The 20,098-nt window shown below is 39.2% G+C and overlaps 1 long non-coding RNA gene across 1 annotated transcript in view; it reads left to right on the plus strand.

Moving 5' to 3' along the window:
- Nucleotides 1-19,861, plus strand: part of LOC138920754 (uncharacterized) — an 88,051-nt gene extending 68,190 nt beyond the window's left edge. The window contains exons 4-6 of the long non-coding RNA XR_011432500.1: nucleotides 16,950-17,113; nucleotides 17,932-18,048; nucleotides 19,231-19,861. This is a non-coding gene — a long non-coding RNA (uncharacterized lncRNA). The remainder of the gene's footprint in view (nucleotides 1-16,949; nucleotides 17,114-17,931; nucleotides 18,049-19,230) is intronic.
- The last annotated feature ends 237 nt before the right edge of the window (nucleotides 19,862-20,098 follow it).

A 20,098-nucleotide genomic window follows, 5' to 3' on the forward strand; every position in this document is an offset into this window, starting at 1 on the left:
TTAGCTAAAATAATGAGAAGAGAGACAATGAGGGATTACAACATTTTAGGTGAAACGGTCATCAAAGTGTTAAGTGTCCAGAAAGGGAATTAAATTCATACAAGATTGCAAAAGTAATTGGCAGAAAATAATGCTTATCCTAAAAGACTAGACAAATGCAAATAACTAGTACAGTTTGTGATATTTTGATGAAGGGTAAAGAGGAAGGATTTGAAGTCAGACACGCCTGTTCTTCAGTACTAGCTCAGCTACTTGTCCATTCTGTGACCCTGAGTTGTGTGAACTTTGAGGCTCAGTTTTTCAATCTGTGAATGGATATAATCCATTTATAATACCCACCTCACAGAGCAATTATGAGGCTTAAATATAGTAATCTATGGAAAGAATTACGCATGTTAATAATATGGCCATTACCAATGGAGGGAGAAATATCTTTGAGAACCTCCTTGCATGTCTGAGGTGAAGTGAGATTTTGTCCTGTCACGCTATCATTCTAGGCAAGAACTGTGTCTTGTCCCTGTCCTGGCATTCTCTTCATAACCATATAACAACAAGAATAATCCCTGTCAATCCACCTGACAACAGATGTAATCCTGAAAAATGCTGAAACAGGTAACTCCCCTGCATGGGAACATTCTGTGCCTGGCAGTAGGAAAGGCTTCGAGGGTGGCGGTGGAGGCTTGTCCAACCCTGCTTCACCAAGTACCTCATCCTCCTGGAGACACTCTCACCCAGGAGTCCTAGTCAATATCCTAGCCCCTGGCTCTGGCTCCCTTTTGTATCAACCTGTGTCTGCCTCTGATTTCTTTACGACGGTGAATCTCACTTGCAAAAATTTGTTCATTCACCCGTTGTTTCACCCAGTCATTCATGTAACCAAAACATGTTCACTGCTTCCGTGTGCCTGGTCTCATGCTGATTTCACACATCAACAATGAATTTAAGGCCAGGGTCACTGAATCCTTATCCTAATAGCTGAGGCTTTAAAGAACTGCCTGGTTAAAGGAAAGGTTGTAGACTTGAGTAAAAGAGAAGTGAATCTGAATTCTCTCTAGAATTACAAATTTGGAAAAGCAAGCTATTTTGTCTCTATGAGCCTCAATTTCTTCACCTGATAAAAGGAGGCAGTCTCTTCTCTTAAGGGTTCCTGAAAGGATCACTGAAGAGAGGTGCTTGAAGTACCCAGCAGAAAACAAATGTTCATCACATGTCTCTTGTTCCTCGACATAATAATTCAGACGAAAAGAGACTTGGTTGTATTAAACGAGGTGATAAGAAGAGTAAAGAGCTGGCTAAGACATTTCTCTCTCATTAGCACGTGCACAATTAATTATTTTTCAATGAATGATAAAAGAGTGAGAATCTTGAGGGCCCTTACTGTGTCTTTACTTCTGTGTGTTCTTCAACACTTCTACAAAAATAAATCACTCAAAAATGTTTGATCATGGAGACTTCATAAATTCTGAGAAGCAAGGAATTACAACATTTTAGATAGATAGGGGTCCACAGAAATGGTCTAGTATATCCCCACTTTTTTCAGGCAGGATCAACATGGCACACTTAAAAGGGATATTTCAGAAGAGGTTAATGCAGAAACGATTTATGAAGGCATGATCAGGGTCAGAGGAACCACCAAGAGATGGTGCAGCACCATGAGACTAGCAATAGCAGGGAGCTACTAGCACCCTCAGGTGCCTGATGGGGTGAATGGAGGGAACAGTGTTACCGGACTCTAGAGAGAGCAAAATATGTTTACAGGAGGTGACCGCCGACAGGGGCTAGCCATGCTCTCACGTGGCCTGACAGGGAACAGCAGAATAAAAATCCCAGTCTCAGTCTTCTCCCTCGCTTCAACCTCTTGTCAGTGCCTCCTATTAGCCAAACCCAAGTGAACATCAGTGAGCAAGAGACCTCACTGATATAGCACATAGAAGTCAGCCTTGGTAAGAGAGCAGAGGGGAAAAAGGAAAAGGATGGTGGTGCAAACGAGGAACAGTCAACACGAGAAAAAATGAGGCTTGGGGAGGAATGGTGACTTGCCACATGAAGGTTCCTTAGCAGAGCTGGGGACCACAACTACTGCTTTTACAGAGCAGTTACTCCATGGCAGGCACTATCCCATATGCTATTACTTGTATTAATTAACTGGTTGAATTCTTACAACAATCCTATGAAGTAGCACTCTTATAACCACCAAGTGAAACTGAAGTATTCCACATTAAGTTGTTCTTGATCCAGTTATATAAAATGCCAGAAGCATTTAATCAGAGTTGACAAAATGTTGATAGAGGGGGAAAAACTGCAGTAGAGCATGGAGGATGCAACTCGAAATTCCAAAGCTCCTCATGGATCAGAAGTGGGGGCGTTAGTCACCTAATGGGACTGTGGTAGACAGAATAACAGCTCTCCAAAGATGGCCATGTCCCAATTCCTGGATCATGTGAATATGTCACATTACATGGCAAAAGAGACTTTGTGGATGTGATTAAGATTACAGATTTTAAGACAGGAAAATTATCCTGGCTTATTTAGGTGGGTCTTAATGACGTGGACTCTTAAAAGCAGAGAACTTTCTTGAGCTAGAAGTAGAAGAGCTGTGGCAGAAGGGTAAGCCAGAGAGACTGCAAAGGTGAGACCAATCCAAAAACAATTGCTGGATCTGCGATGTAGGAGGCTATGTGCAAGAGCTAGAAAGAGACCTCTAGGAACTAATGGTGGCCTCCAGCTAACAGCCCAGAAGGAAATAGGGATTTCAGTTCTACAACATCAAGGAGCTGGATTCTGCCAACAACCTGAATGAGCTTGGAGTGAATTCCTCCTTATAGCCTCCTGATAAGGATTCAAGCCAGGAGCTTGATTTCAGCCTTGCGAGACCTGAAATAGAGAATCAGCTGAGTCTACTCATATTTCTGACCTAGAGAACACTGAGATAATAAATGTGTATTGTTTGAATTCACTAAGTTTGTGGTAGTTTGTTACGGCAGGAATATAAAACTAATACAGGGGTGCATATAACTTGGATTGGAACGCCAGAAGCTCTGAGCTCTGTGGAGACATTCTTGTCCAAGCTCTTCATTCTACAGGAATCCTTGCTACCATATTCCTGTTAAATATTGCTTAGACCCACCAGAATAGCCCAAATTAAAAAAATAACTGTTGACACCACCACATGTTGGTAAGTATGTAGAGCAACTGGATATGAAAGTCTAAAAGAAGGGGGATGTGGCAGATCCCAGGGCTAACAGGCCAGGGAAAGAACTTCAATGGCATTGGTCAGCACCTGTGTCAGCACGCCTATACTGGGTTGCAGCAGTGGCCACCACCAGTGTCTGGGTCTCTGGAGAGGTCTCACTTCTCACCGAGATGCGCCCAGAGCCTACCAGCGACACTCCCTGAAGAGCGAGACATTCTTTGGCAACAGTGGGGGAAATAAGAGAAATTCTTTAAAAGTTTCATTACTTCTACTACTCCTTCTACCATAATCTCATTTTACAAATCTTAAGATTGGCCAAAACACACTATTTCTACTCCCATCCTTCACCCTTGATGGAAGGAAGCCATAGGGCTTCATGGTGTCTTCCTCGATCACAGGGAAGGCTTTCATCTGTGTGGTGATGCCGAAGTCAACCTTGGCACGGGTGAGGAGCATACCTGTCTTATGTAAACCTGGAGAAGAGTGATTGTGGACACGGGTTCCTTTTCAAGGAATAAGTTTTAGGAAAGAGGATATGGAAACCGATTATCTTCAAACCTACTTGTTTTTCCATGTGCCTCCAGCAATTCCTGTTTGAAGATCACTGGCCTAGCCTAACTTTACATTCCATGTTCTAACCTATAGACAATCCTAGCCAGGATTTCTGACCTCAACATTTGCCTGACCTCTTATCCTAACACTCAGAAGGGCTTCATTTGTTTGCATTCTGCTGCAATTATGATTCATTTTTGTCCTCCAGTTTCATGTACTGTAGTGGGCTGAGTTGTAGTCCCTCAAAAGATATGTCCATGTCCAAACCCCTGGAACCTGTGAGTGTTACTTCATTTGGAAAAAAAAGATCTTTGAAGATATAAGTAAGGGTCTTGAGATGAGATCACCCTGGATTACCCAGGTGGGCCCTAAATCCAATGACAATTGTCATTATAAGGGAAGAAGAGGAAAATACAGACACAGAGGAGAAGGCCATATGTAGATAGCAGCAGAGACTGGAGTGACACAGCCAAGAAGAATTCTGACAGCTTCCAGAAGTTGGAAGAGGCAAGGAAGGATTCTCCTCTAGAGCCTCCAAAAGGAATGAGGCCCTGCCGATCCCTTGGTTTCAGACTTCTGGCCTCCAGAACTATCCAGTTGTTTCATCTGTGTTTTGCCACCTATTTTGTTTCCTACAATCTACCATTTGGATTACTTCAAGGGCAAGCCCCGTTTATTGTTTCTAACTTTTAACATTCTCTTAGTTATTCTAATATACTTATTTTTAGTATGCTAAATTTCACTTTAAAACTCCATTGAAAGACAAACATGCCAAGACAATTAAATGTGGGGAAGAACAGTCTTTTCAACAAAGGTGCTGGGACAGCTGAATATCCACATGCAATAGAGTAATGCTGGACCTCTACTTCACACCATCTACAAAAAACTTAACTCAAAACAGATCATACACCTAAAAGTAAGAGCTAAGACTATAAAACTCTTAGAATAAAATATGTAAATCTTCATGATCTTGGATTACACCAAAAGGACAAACAATGAAAGAAAATAGATAAACTGGACAAATCAAAATTAAAATCTTTTGTGCTTCAAAGAACATCATCAAGGAGTGAAAAGACAACCCATAGAATGAGAGAAAATATTTGCAAATTATATATATGATAAGGATCTAGTATCCAGAATATATAAAGAACTCTTACAACTCAACAATAAAAAAACAAATAACCTAATTTAAAATTGGTAAAGGATCTGAATATACATTTCTCCCATGAACTTATATTTATACAGATGTATTTATATACATATACATCTCACAGAAAAAAACAAGTACTGACAAGGATGTGGAAAAATAAGAACCCTCCTCTGGTGCTGGTGGGCTTGTAAAATGGTGCAGCTGCTTTAAGAAACAGTCTGGCATTTCCTTAAAAAATTAAACATATGACTCAACAATTTCACTCCCAGGTATATACCCATGAGAACTGAAAACATGTCCACACAAAAAAATTTACACATGAATGTTTACAGCAGTATTATTCACAATAACTAAAAAGTGGAAACAACCCAAATGTCCATCAATTGATGAATGGATAACAAAATGTGATAGATCCATACAATGGAATTTTATTTAGCCCTAAAGAGAAATGAAGTACTGATATATGCTACAACATGGAAGAACCTTGTGAACATTATGCTAAGTGAAATAAGCCAGCCACAAAAGGCCATGTATTCTGTGATTTCATTGATATGAAAAGGCCAGAACAGGCAACTCCACAGAAAGAGAAAGTAGACAAGTGGTTGCCAGGGGCTGGAGGGAGAAGGGCAATGGGAGTCACTGCAATGGGTAGGGGGGTTGTTTTTGGAGTGATGAAAATGTTCTGAAATTAGACAGTGGTGAGGGTTGCACAATCTGTGAATATACTAAAAACCACTGAATTATACAACTTTAAAAGAGTGAATGGTATGGTATGTGAATTATACCTCAATAAAGCTATCATTAAAAAAAAAAGAAAGTCTACTAGAGGCAAAATTAAACTATGACGGAAACAATTCAGAAGAGTGGTTGCCTCTAGGATGATAGGGGTGGAGACTGACTGTGGAGTGGCATGAGAACCTATTTTGGTATGATGGTAATGTTTTATATCTTGATAGAGGTTTGGTTCACACAGGTACATACATTTGTGAAATCTCATCAAATGGTACACTTGGGATTTGTGCATCCATTGTATGTCAATTTCACCCCACAAAAAAAGGAATGAATGCATAACTCCAGTAAATGATATGCAGGCTAACATATTTAGAGGGAAGCGCACTGATGTCTGCAACTTAATTTGAAATTCATAAAAAACAACCCTGTATTGTCAAATAAATAGAAGGATGAATGAATGAATGGATATGGGATAAAGCAAGCATACTAAGATGCTAATTGTAGAATCTAGGACATAGGCATATGGTATTCACTATACAGTTTTTACAATGTTCATTTATGCTTGAAATATTCATAGTAAAATGTTAGAAAAAATATCGCTTGGTCTCTGCTCGGCTATTTATAATGATGGGGTACTCATCTCATAAGACAGCACATATTATTGTCCATCAGCTCTTGATGTCAGAATCATCTTCCAGCTATCGAGATTTTTGCTTTACTTCCATCCAGTGGTCCTTGTTTCATCTTCTGGAGTCCCATAGAGAAAGTCTACTCCCCAAACCCTTCAGAAGGCTGCCTGGAGGAGTGTAGGAACACGGGCTATGGAGGGTTCAAGACCTGGCTCTGCCCCTGAGGCCTCACTACTCTAAGTGAGCTTCTCTGACCAGCAGCATAGACATCACTTGGGAGCTTGTTAGAAATGCGGGATCCCAGGCCTCATTCCAGGGCTCCCGAATCAGAATCTGCAACTTAACAACATCCTCGGGGATATGAATGCAAGTCAAAGTTCAGGGAATGAGCAAGGACAATAAGGCAAAAATAGAAATGGGGCTTGTGTCAGAGTAGTAGCATTAGGAAGAGAGGGAATTCAACAGAATAGAGACATATTTAGGAGGAATAACTTATAGAACTAGGAGATTAGTTGAGTGAGAGTGAAGAGGGATAAGGGGAGTCAAAAATGATCCAGAAGTTTATAGTGCGGGCGACTGGGTGGGTAAGAGGGAAGCTGGACCTAAGGCAGACACAGGGTCTGCTGCTTTGGCTGACATGAATATAAGGCCAGACCTATAGGAACATCGCCTATACTATACCTGTAGTACTTAGTTGCTATACCTCCTGTGCTTTACTCGGATATCCTCTCCAAGTATAAAACCCCTGCTTCTCCCTGTTTGGCTCTTCTACAAACAAAACTCTTGTGACCCTCTCTCCCATGGGTTTTGCCCTTGTTTTGCTCATTCAAAGGCACTTTCTGAATGAATAATATGGCTTCCCTTCCATTTCCTGCCTCCTCCTCCTTCCAATTATATAAGCACAACAACCAGTGTTTTAAGCATTACAAAAAAAAAAAAAAAAGGTATAGATCAATTCATCAATGTTTCTAAATGAGGCTTTTGCACGACAGAATGTCTGCCCAGGGACTAGGGCTATGCTTTCTTAATACTGATGACCTTGGTTACCAGGACTTCCTGGAGGGTCTTTTGTTTTCATGTGGTTTTAATGAACGCACAACACTATTTTCAACTCAGAGTAAATGTCTAGCAACACGTCCCATCCTCACCCTTCATGAGCCCTTCACTGATTTTGCAACTTCTATTAACTCTAATGGTCCTTGGTGGTGAATGTTCCCTCTGAGCATGCTGGGAGCTCACCTAATTGGGTCTATCTCATTGTGGCCTGAAATAGCACCAGGGAGAGTGAGGACCTCGGACTAACTATCCGGATATCTCATCCTTTAAGGTTCAGCTCAAATAGCTCAAATAATATATGTTTAGTGAAGCCCTAACTTCCCTCCCTGCCTCTAAATGTGGCTCAGGCAGTTAGTAACCTCTTGGATTATGTACACACTTCTCTTCTAACTGTAGAGGGGGGAAATATATACATTAACCTAACAGCTGACACACAAATGCTTCCTGGGGTGGGAAATGTTTTGTCTAGTCTATCAAAACCTTGATTAACTCCTTGGGTTGGAAGGTAAGACCCTGAGGGCATGGTTAGAAAAAGTCAGGATATAAAAGAGATGCATAAATTGCTCAATATTGGAAAATCAGTGAAATTGAGGGATAGAAGAGAGCAGAGAAGCGGCGGGAAATGGGTAACAAGGCAAGGGATTGGAGACTGAATCCTGGGCACATCTGAAGCTTGAAGCTTGCACTCAGGCCATCTGAATACTAGGAATTGATGGCACACCTGTAGTTCTCTATCTTTCCCTGGACAAGAAAGGGCATGAAATCTTTATGCAGACACATTTATAAGCACAATATCTCACTTATTTGAAGATAATTATTTCTTTTTCTTTTTTAAAAAATTCCTATTAACTTATTTTTTATGCTTTTTTGGTGAGGAAGATTGGCCCTAAGCTAACATCTGTTGCCAATCATCTTCTTTTCGTCTTTTCTCCCCAAAGCCCCAGTACATAGTTGTATATCCTAGGTGTAAGTCCTCTAGTTCTAGAAGCTTCTCCACAGTATGGCCTGATAAGTGGTGTGTAGGTCTGCACCCAGGATCTGAACAAGCAAACCCCAGGCCACCAAAGCAGAGGGTGCGAACATAACTTCTAAGCCACCGGACAAGCCCCCTAAAAGATAACTATTTCTAACACAGCCTATGACCTAGGGATAGAGAATGAAAGTCTTCTAAGTAGCTGACATAAGAATATAAACAACCCCCAATAATAATGCATAGCTATCATTGACAGAGCTTGGATAAGGCATGAGACACTTTGCCAAGAGTTTTTCCTCATACATTACGTCTTGTAATATTTGAAAAAACTCACATACATATTTCCCATATTCTTGATAAGGAAACTGAATCTTGGGAGGCTAAATGGATGCCAAAAGTCTCAGAGTTAGAATATAAAGGAGCTTGTACTAGAAATCTAATGCCAAAAGGCCTATTCTTCACCAAATATTCTTAACCAAAAGTATCTTCTCATGGTTAAGCAAAAGTGCCTACTAAACCCAATCTCTGTCTTTTTGCCATGTAATAGCCCCTAATGTTCCAGAGTAGAGCATATTTACACTTACTTTATACAATAACTTAATGATGTCTGACTATCTCATTGATTTATTAAAACACTCAAAACTAAAAATTTAATGAGGAATAGCGGTGAGGAAATCTGAAAGGTAGATCCACAGACAACCCCAACGAGTACTGGGAAACTGAATCCCAATGAGGGAGACAAAAAGAGCAAACGCAAAACAAAAAACGCAACCCAAACAAACAGAAACAATCTGTGAGAAAATTAGAGGTCCGAGTCAAGCAGTCGGAGCTGTCACTGTACTCTGGTGCAGAACGTTGCAGAATGTTACAGAATAAAATATATTTCAGGGGGCAATAATCCAACACAAATGGCTAAAATTAACAGTGGTGGGGTGAAAGAGCTCTAGCTACGAGAGAGGAGACTTAAGTGTTCACCCTAGGCTTGCACATGTCAGGGCTGTGTCCTGGGATCTCACCATTCTGAGTCATAGTTTGCTCCTCTCTACAGTGGAAATACTAACTGTGTCTGTTTCTGAGGGTCCTTGTGAAGAGGAAATGGATGACATATATAACATGCTTGGCACATAGACTATGCTCAATACAGCTATATTAAATCACATTTAAGGACAGCTTTGGAGCCCAAATGGGAAAGTTCTGACAATTGGAAGGGTTTTCCAACCTGGAATAAGTCTCCTCTGAAAACAGTATCTGCATGGTGCATTCACTCATCATTAGGAGAAAACAGGAGGGGCTTTCCCACTCCTGTGTTATCTATCTTGACTTTGTGGAGAGAGCCATAACGTGTCAGACACACTAGCTCTCGTTCTTCATATCCCAGGCAACATTGCCCAGGAGACAGAAATAGCATTCATCGAAAGTCGCAATTACCTCATTTCACTGGCCCGTTTTTGCGAGATGTGCCTTGCCTCCCAGTGACTGCACGAGGCCAAAAGTCCAGCAAACAGAGCCGCTGCTTGTCCAAGAAATGGCCCTACAAAGAGGAGAGGACAGCATGTTCCCTGAGCAGATTGGGACCCTTGGCTGTTTCACGGGTGTTTTTGTTTTTCAGGCCAGAAACAGTGTCTGAAAACTCCTGGGGATTTCCCAAGCCCCATTCGTCAGCCCCATTCGTCAGCGGCAAGGCTTCCTCTGACATCATCTCTGAATGATGAGGTGCAGAGAGGGGGTCACACACAAGGCAGTCCCGGGGCAGCTTTAGCACGATTGCGGGAAATTAGAGAGCTAGTGCCAGAGTGGTCAGAAAAACAAGGAGAACTTTCCGAAACAGTGTCTGGCACATGGTTGGCATTCAAGGAGTAGTTCTTGAATGAAACACTGAGAGATTAAATGACTTGACTTCCAAATCATGTATCCAGTATACAGTAGAGATGACATTTCAACTGGGATGACCAACTCTCCTGATTTGCCTAGGACTAAGGGGTTTCTGTGTATATGTGCCTTTGAGTGCTAAAATCAAGAAAGCCTTGGGCAAATTGGAATGAGTTAGTTACCTTAATTTCAACCGAGGTGTATCTGATTCCAAAGCTCATGCCTTTAAAGATAAAACAAAAACCTGTCTTCAAGGACACTTGAGTTTAATAGGAAAACTAAAACACGGAAACAGACAACAATCTTATAAATTGAAAGGGCCTACTCGCTTGAGAGGAGGGGTCAGCAGTGTAGCCAAGCATCATTTGCCAAGGACCATCACTCCTCCTTTCTCAGAGCACTCCAATTTTGCTCAGGAAATCCTTCCATTAAACATGTGCTTCAGTGAGTCAGTCACAGAAACTGCAGCCCCCTTGCCAGTGAATGGTTTAGGAATGAGCATGTGACATACTTTTGGCCAATGAAATATGAGAAGAGGTCTGATGGGCAGATTCTTGAAACGGTTTCCTGGTTCTTCAAAAGAAACCAACATCAACAAAAGTTCTTTTCACCTGCTGGATACATTTATATCTGGGAGTGACACTTAGAACTGTGGTGGCTGCTTTACACCTACCAAGGGAACTAAAGCTAGGTGGGAAGATGGGGAAAGTGGAAAGGATCTGAGTCTTTTATGACATTGTTAGCTATTAAATTAACTAACCTGCAGTCATCTTACCTCAGGACTTAAGATAATATATTGTCTTTATTATTGAAGCTATTTGAGACAAAGTGTTCTGTTATGCAATCAATAACATCCTGACAGATACAATATCCAAAATGTGATATGCCATCAGAGGAAGGAGAGATGCTCATGGATGACAGAGCCAGGGAAGCACTCATAAAGGATCCAACACTTGAATTGTGCTGTGGAGGATGGATATGCTTTCAAGAGACAAAACCAGGCCTAAGAAATAGCACTAGTAAACTCTAGAGGACGTATAGCTCTGGGTAGAGCTGGAAAACGCAAGGAGTCTAAAACTCTAAAGCTAGTTTATGGAAGAGATTCGTGGAACAGGAAGCAGGAAATATAGTTGGGATGGAGAGCATGGGAGGCTTTGAATTCCAGGCTAAGTAAACTAGATTTTCCCCTTAGATGACAGAGAGTCACTGAAGAGGGATGGCTAGAATGTCATCCTACCTCTGCCTAAAATTACTGCTGACCATTCTGATTTCTCCTTCATTTAAATTCACTTAGTATTTAGCGCCATAATTCTCAACTTTAGAGGCATATTATAATCACCTCTCTCTCTATATATATGGCATATATATATGTGGGATGCGAGCAGAGTATATTGCTCTGGAGAGAGGCCTGGATGTTTTTTATTTTCTATTAAGCTCCTAGGGGATTCTAAATGGCAATCATGTTTGAGAACCACTGACTTGGTCATCTATAATTTTGTATATTTTCAGCTTATTTACATGAAAAGTCTACTAGAATGTCAACCTGGAAGGAATATTGGATATTTTCTAAGCAAAGAACTTTCATTTTTGGCTTACTACTGTTCCACCTACCTCTAAAATAAAGCAAAGGCATTGCAAACTCTAAGGGGCCATGAAAATGTACCAGGTGTCACCACTACCACCATTATCATTTTAATTGGGATTAAAAGAAAATATATAGATTTGTCCAAAGCCAATCCGCACATTAGTATCAGATCTGGGACTGGGAACAACATTTCAAAATCACTTATCTAGCATTCTTTCCACTAAATTGAATTGTTGACATTTCAGTTATGCACATTTCCCATAATGTTCTGCATTTTTGTGTAGAAAATACGCATTATATTTCTTTGCATCATCCCAGCTACCTCCTCCTACTGTAGTATTCCTGGGTACCTGCTTCTTATATGATTAATTAAATCTCATTTATCCAGTGGTTCCAACACAGTAGCATGCACTGGAATTACCTGGAAGGCTTGCTAAAACACAAATTTCTGGGCCCCACACCCAGAATTTCTGATTCAGTAGGTCTGAAGTGATTGACAGTCACGAAATATTCCCAGGAGAGATCTATGCTACTAGTCCAGACAACACACTTTGAGAATCAATACACCTGTTCAAGTCCAGAGGTGGATTTTTTGTCTGAGAAGAGCCATTTTTTAATCAAATAAAACTGGTTTGTCTCCTGGCTCTGGCACTTTTTACCTGTGTGACTTGAGCAAATTACCTCTTCTATTTAAATCTCAGTTTTCAAATCTATAAAATGGAGCTGCTAATAAATGCCTAGAAAGTTTATTAAAGACAACACAACGTGCCTAGTACAGTGGTTGGCACACAGAAAGGACTCACTAACTATCCATTTCCTAGTTCCTTTTCCCTTTGCTGACTTTCCCTTGACAATCTACCTTTCCCACAAAGAGAGGTGTTATCTAGCTCCAGTGGTAGACTCATGACTCCTCTTTTGGCTGGCTCTCCTTCAATGAGCTTGAGTTTACATTTCTTCCACCAAATTACTAACATGCATATGGAGCCTATTTCTAGGAAATCTTATGCAAATCATTTCAAAGGGGGAAAATATGATAGACAAATTATGTCAATATTTTCCTCAAAGCAGTATTTTGGAGATAAAACCTACCCCATATGTTCTGTTTCACTTACTTCGGCATTTTTAACAGTTTAACCATAGCAGCTGCTCCTGATCACTAATTGCCTGCAACATTAAACAATGGATGCCTATCAGTTCCCAGATTTTCCTTCTGTGTCAACTTCAGAACTTCCAGAGACTTCCAAGTTTCTCCAGGTTGCTTCATTCCTCTTGTGCTAAACTCTGTCAGCCTGTGATTGAGCAAAAGATGGTGTGGGACAGATTAGGTGACCTTTGACATGAGCCTTGGTGAAACCAGAGCAGATACAGATGGGGTTCCAGACCCTGAGACAATCTGGCTCCACACACAATCTTTTCATGACTCAAAAGACCTTGACTAAGTTTCCATCACCACTGCTGATCAACGGGTGATTTTCCCTGTGAATTTGCTGGGACCTTCTTCATTACAAACTATCTATGGCCACGAATCTGGTCCAGGCTAGAAACTTGAAATTCATTGTTGATTCTTTTTTCTAATCCACCATTTCAAGTCGGCCTCCAGGTCCTGTCACTGTTTCCACTTAAACTCTTGACTCTGTCCGTTCTCTTAGTCTCCACTGCTCCTATGCAAGCCACCATCTTTTTTAGCTAGGATCACTGCAACATCATCCCAACTCATATTTCCTGACTTCTGTTGAACTCCACTCCACCCGTGCCTCACCCAGTTGGGATGATCTTTCTAAGACACAAATTGTACTGTGTCATTCTTTTGAATCCCTTTCCAGTGACTCCCCACTTGCCTCAGAAACTAAGTCCAGTCTCATCATCCTGGTTGACTCTAAATCTGCACTGTCCAAATTGGTAGCTGCTAGCTATATGCGACTATTTAATTTGCACTTAAATTAATTAAAATTATATAAAATGTAAAATGAAGTTCCTCAATCACACTAGCCACATTTCAAGTGCTCAATAACCCTGTGTAGCTAGTAGCTGCTAGTTTGGACATTGAAGATATAGAATATTTCCTTTATCACAAAAATTTCTATTGGAAAGCCCTGCTCTAAATATTGAAAGCTGGTTAACATTATTTAGCTTATTTTAATGCTATACATGGCCATCATATGGAGAAATGGTGTCTGTAAGCCCTGCTGAAGGGAATGTAAACTGATGTGAGCATTCTACAGTGCAACAATTTTAATGAAATTAAGAACGTTTTATAAGCTCCAAAGAACTTTCATACAGCTTTCAAAGGGTATGCACTCAAGGATGTTTGTCATGGCATTATCTGCACTAGCAGGTTATGAGAGACAACCTAAATGTTCATGACCATGGGACTGAATGGGTGAAATATGAAAGATGCATAGTCCAGAATACTATGAAGCAGTCAGAAGCAAATTACTAGATGCACACACATACCTAACTATAAACATGGCATTATATTCTTACTGTGGAATATTACTTCGCAGTAAAATAATAATTAAAAAATTACTAATACATGCAAAAACTTGGATGTCTCTCATAGACATTGAGTAAGAAAATCCAGACATAAAAAGTACGTACTGTATGATTCCACGTTCGTGAAGCTCATTGAATATGCAAACTAATCTATAGTACTAGAAATCAGAACAGTGGTTGCATCTAATTGGGGGATTTACTGTAAAGGAACAGAAGGAAACTTTCTGAGGTGATGAGAATGTTCTATGTTTTGATTAGGGTGTCTATTACATGGGAACGTACATTTGTCAAACTCATTTAACTATATGCTTAAGATCTGTATATTTTACTGTATCTAAATACACTCCAATAGAATTAGTTATTTTTTTAAAGAAACATAGTTTTAAAGGCAGAGATTAGTTTCAGATGAGATCTATAGCCATGTATATATGCATTCAAAACCACAATATGTATTTTACAATTATATTCATATATAGAAGGACATATAACAAAAAAAATTGAATCAATATTTTTGGTGAGGATCAGGGGAAGTAAATGCTAGTAGGGATAAGGGATGAAAGAGACAAAAATTAGAATAAAGTCAACTAGAGAAGGTCCTTAAATGGACTAGAAGTGACTGAGCCACGACTAGGAAGTGCAATCAACTCAACTCAACTTTCTGCACCCAAAACCAATAAGACTTTCACTGGGAGAGAATCTGTCTCTTTGTTCCAGCAGTGGCTAAACTGGGATTGTATAATACTGGCATTGTCTCCAGCCATGCTTCTCTACTCCCTTCTCATGGAGTGATTGTAGTGGTAGAAAGGAGAAATGAGGTGGAAACAGAAGGAAGTAGAGCCTAGAAGAGAAACAGGGGATGGTGAAACAAGAGAGATGGAGGTACAGCAGGTGGGGGAAAAGGGAGGAGGGGAGAGAAAGAGTGAAGACAGGGAACATGTAGACATTTGAACCTTCAGAGTTTCTGAGCTAGCTCTATCTCTGGAATTCTCAGTAATATAAATAAATACATTTCCTTTTTTTTCCCCCCTTAAACTGGTTTGAGTGGGTCTCTGTTATTTGCTCTTAAAAATGTACTAATGCCATAGTGTAGTTTAGTATTTTAAAGACTCTGTGTTAACCCCTACTCTAGCATTTTAAAAACTTTTTATCATGGAAATATTCAAACATATACAAAAACAGAAAGACTAGGGGGCCAGCCTCGTGGCATAGTGGTTGAGTTCCACGCACTCTGCTTTGGTGGCCTGAGCTCACAGGTTCAGATCCCCGGCAGGGACCTACACCACTCGTCAGCCGTGCTGTGGCGGTGACCCACATGTAAAGTGGAGGAACACTGGCACAGTTGTTAGCTCAGGGCTAATTTTCCTCAAGCAAGAAAAGAGGAGGATTGGCAACAGATGTTAGGTCAGGGCTAAACTTTCTCAGCAAGAAAAGAAGAAAAAAATAGAAAGCCTAGTAAAATAGAAAGGCTAGTAAAAGGACTACTCAGCTTTAAAGAGTTGCAGTATATTGCTAATTTTGTTTCATTCATCTCAACTGTCTCCCCAACTCCCATACATTCACACACTACTGCGTTAGTTTGAAGCCAATGCCAGAAATTTTACCCTTTCAAACATAACTACTTGAATATATATCTCTAAAGTTAAGAACTCTTTTTAAAAATATAACTGCAATACCAAGATCACACCAGAAAAAAAAAGACAATTTTCCCTTAACATTACCAAAAAGACAATATTCAAATTCCTCTGATGGCATTATAAATATAATTTTACCATATTTTTTCAAAGCAGGATCCAAACAATATCTAAAAGAATTAATCTGGGTAATATATCTCTTAAATTTAGTTTAATTTACAGGTTCTCTGTCCCTCCGTGTATGTGTATGTACATGTGTACGTGCATGAGCCTGTATGTAATTTATTTGTTGAAGAAACTTGGCCATTTGTTCCTGCAGAATTTTCCTGATTCTGGGTTTTTAGACTGTGTTCTTGCATGATAATTTACTCTTGTCCTCTATTTTTTATGAACTGATAAGATTTATTTCAATTCTCTGGCAAGAATACTTCACAGGAGGTATTCTGCAGTTCCCTTTGCATCACATCAAAAGAAAATGACTGTCTGATTCCATCTCTTCCTGTGATGTTAAGAGTGATGAGTACATTCAGGTGTTTTCAGTCTGATGCATCTATTTTAAAGCTCTTTATCAGCTTTTTACCTAAGGCTTGAGAAACCATTGATGATCATTCATTATTTCATTAGAAGAGGCAAAATGTTGATATTCTTTTACTGCTACATTTAATAGCTGCAATTGTTCTGTGAAGAAGGGTTTTCCTTCCACATTATTTGAATACATAACGTACATTCTTATGGGAAAGATGAGTTAATTCCTGATTCTCCCCCATGTTTAATAGTTTTCAGAGGAAGCTGGTTCTGATAAAAGTAAAAAATGAGAGTTTGGAATTTTTGTTTAAAAAATATCTTTATGAGCTCATGGATTATAAAATATTTTATATGTTTTAATCTGTTTAGTTTATCATTCTCTTTGTGGCCCAAATGTCCCATTTTCTCCAAGGGCAGCTCCTGAGCCCTTTTGACACAAGCTCATTCATTGATAGACTTGCTTTTGAGTACGATAAGATGTCCCAGCCTCATCTCCTATGTTTCTGACCCTAGATCTGGAAGTAATTAATTATTTCTCCAAGGTGCCCTTTATCTTTTTAGAAGGAAACGGCATTTTGAGACTACAACCACCTGGGAACTAAGGATGTTCACTGTTGCTGCTCAGTACTGATCAGACATTGTTTATTGGCCTTTTCAATTGGACAGAACTAGGAAATATATATCTTTTTAAGAGAAAATATTTCCTTATTTCCAATCAAATTTAGGTGAGTTGTGGTTTTGCTAAACATCTTGATTTTAAACTTTTATTTCATCTGCTAAAAAAATTTGATTCCTAAGTAGTTATCTGCTTTATCCAACTATAGTAGACAACAGTAGTAGAATAAGAAAATCAACATTATTACTATCAATATAATTGTTGAAAACAAATACGATTTTTTTCGCAGTTTATTTTGTCCTTGGTATATATTACTACATTGTCATATTTCATAGTCAATTAAAATGTCTTCCATGTGTAGCTAAGTGTAGCTTAGCTAAGCTAAGCAACTTAACACACAGTTAGATCCATTTGCTACATTTTGCTTTTGAGTTTTATGGATTGCTATTTTTCATTTCTGATTTATTTTTTTAAATATTTAAAATATTTGCATGGCTCCAAAGTCATATTTACAAAATGAGATATATTCAGACAAAGCTAGATTTTATTGTAACTTCTACTTGTCCTCTCCCTCCTCCCTATAGATAACCATTTTAATTGTTTATTTGTGCATATTCTTCTATTTTTATAAATGTGCATATGTGGATCTTAGATAAGAGGTAACATACGCTATATATGCTGTTCTGGACATTGTCAACCCTTATTTCAAAAATGAAGAATCCTTCCTTTGAAATCTCCTACTTTTCTGCACCTACCCCAATTATTTAAGTAAAAGTAGTGGCTTATGTGGAACAAGTTTTCTTAACAAAATGCACACTTATATTCTGTAGCCAATGGGAAAAGGACTTGAAAAGTTAAGAAAGTTCCTTTGAAGGCTAATGTCTAAAACTATTAAGATTCACAGCAGAATTTCTTTCCTCTTTGCAGTCGAACAGATTTTCAATGAAGAAAGTGTAGGTTTTACTAATGGAAATGGCCTTCTGTGTATACCGAACTGAGTTTGTGGACATTAAAAGCTATTTGACATGCACCGATCTTTTACCGGTAAGAATTTGGGAATAGCAATTTCTTTCCTGCTTCTTTGATCTCCTCTCAAATCCCATGGTGGTATATTATGGCTGCAGAGAACTGTAAATGTTAGCAAGCAGCAATTTGAAAGCCCTAAAAAATGTAGTTGCAAAGGCAATTCAAACATCAGGTATCCTTCTCATCATCTGGACTCTGGTTTTAGAGCTATTGAGGGAGTTCTGTCAAATCTCAAACTGCATCGGATTGCTGATCTGGTATGAATACTCAAGTTACTCTGAATAGCTGCATTTTCAATGCATGAAAGCAGCTGTTACTTTTCTTCTGCCCTTTCCTTAAAAAATAAAAAAAATATACATATACAAATACATGCACATATATATACCTATGCATGTACACACACACACACATATTTCACTGACAAGGGATTTGTTTCTGAGGACAAACATGGCAGTTTTGAATAAGGAGGTTGAAATCTACCCAGTCTAGATATATGTCTGATCCCTGATGTTCTCTCTCTGAGATCTTTTCATACCCATCTGCAGTTTGGGAAGCATCTTCAGTAAGTGTGTTTGGGGAGGTTGATGACAGGGAAGAGAGACCTTGTACACCTTCTGCTCCAATAATTGTAAAGAAACTGAAAGATAATAGAAAGGATAATTGAAAATCCTATACTCTCTTTCTCTTCCCCATACATAGTACAATAGAAGATAAATACATAGTTTATTTTTAGCTGTATAAAACAAATTTTATTTTACTAATATTGTTCACACGCAAAGACATACACATTGTACATTTAATGTCTCTAACTCTGTCGATGCTATTTATTGGGGTTTCCCATCTTCCACCACCCTGAATTCTCAAAAAGCAGTCTGTCTTTACAAAAATGGAAGCTCCTTGCTTCAGGGAAACTGAAGAATGAGGAAGAGGGTGATGGTGAGCATCCGCTTTTCCTTAAAGATCTTTGTCACCAACACTTAAGGACCTTTTCGACCTCAAAGCCCCTCAGTAGGTAGACAAAACAGATATTGATGTCAAACCAAAGAGCTGCCTCCATATATTCTAATCAAGTAAATAATAACTCCAGAAGAGATTGAGCTGCTGTTTATGGTGCCCTTTGCAATTTTAACACTGTTTGGTTAAATATTTGAGGAAAAATGCCTTTTATAATCTGACCTACTCACACTCTATTCCTACTAGATCCTTTCGTGCCCTCTTCAAACCACCCTTACTTCTCCAGAATTAAGAGAGACACGATCAGGAGAGACCAATGAACTAGGAGCTGCAAGAAATTTTTGCTCAACTAACAACTTGCTGTGTGACCTCAGGCCAGCACTTTTCCTCTCTGCACCTCAGTTCCTTTCACCATAAAATGAGAGCCTTGGAATAATGATCTCCATGGCTCCTTTCAACTCTGACATTTGGGAGATCTACAAAAATGCTCCAAGATATTAGAAGCGTTCCATTTAAACACCTGGCCACTTTAGAAGGGCTTTGCATATATATTGTATTTCACTTGCTAAATCGCCAAATAAACCTGACACGAGTGAGCCCCAAGAGGACACAAGACCAAATTGTAAATGTCTGTTTGTGATGACGGAGGTCTTGTCATCTGAGCATTGATTTTAGAAAGCCGTCGGGTGCCTCTCAGAGTAACGTAAGATTATAAAGTGATGTATTACCCATGAGAAATCCTTTCCCATTTACATTTCATTTTCCTCTGTGGTATTTAACTTATTTTTTTATTACGTGCAGCCATCATAAATATTTATACTGCAATGTATGATTGGTCAATAAAGAAAAATCAATACGGGTTTTTCTGCCCAGGAAAGAGACTGTGCTTTACCTGATTCTAATCAAAAATCTCTCATACACACACACACATACAAAGCACAGGTGGGATAGGGACCCAAGAGAAAAAAGGAAAACATATATTATTTATCTTATATTTTTATATTGTATATATTTTACCCTTATACACACTTGTACTGATGCACAAAGGCTTTTGGTTTAAAATGGTATCTTGTTAGTAATCCTCAATTCAGTCTAATTGCCTTCCTATAGTACC

Source organism: Equus caballus, chromosome 25 (assembly GCF_041296265.1).
Source record: "Equus caballus isolate H_3958 breed thoroughbred chromosome 25, TB-T2T, whole genome shotgun sequence".
NCBI lineage: Eukaryota > Metazoa > Chordata > Mammalia > Perissodactyla > Equidae > Equus > Equus caballus.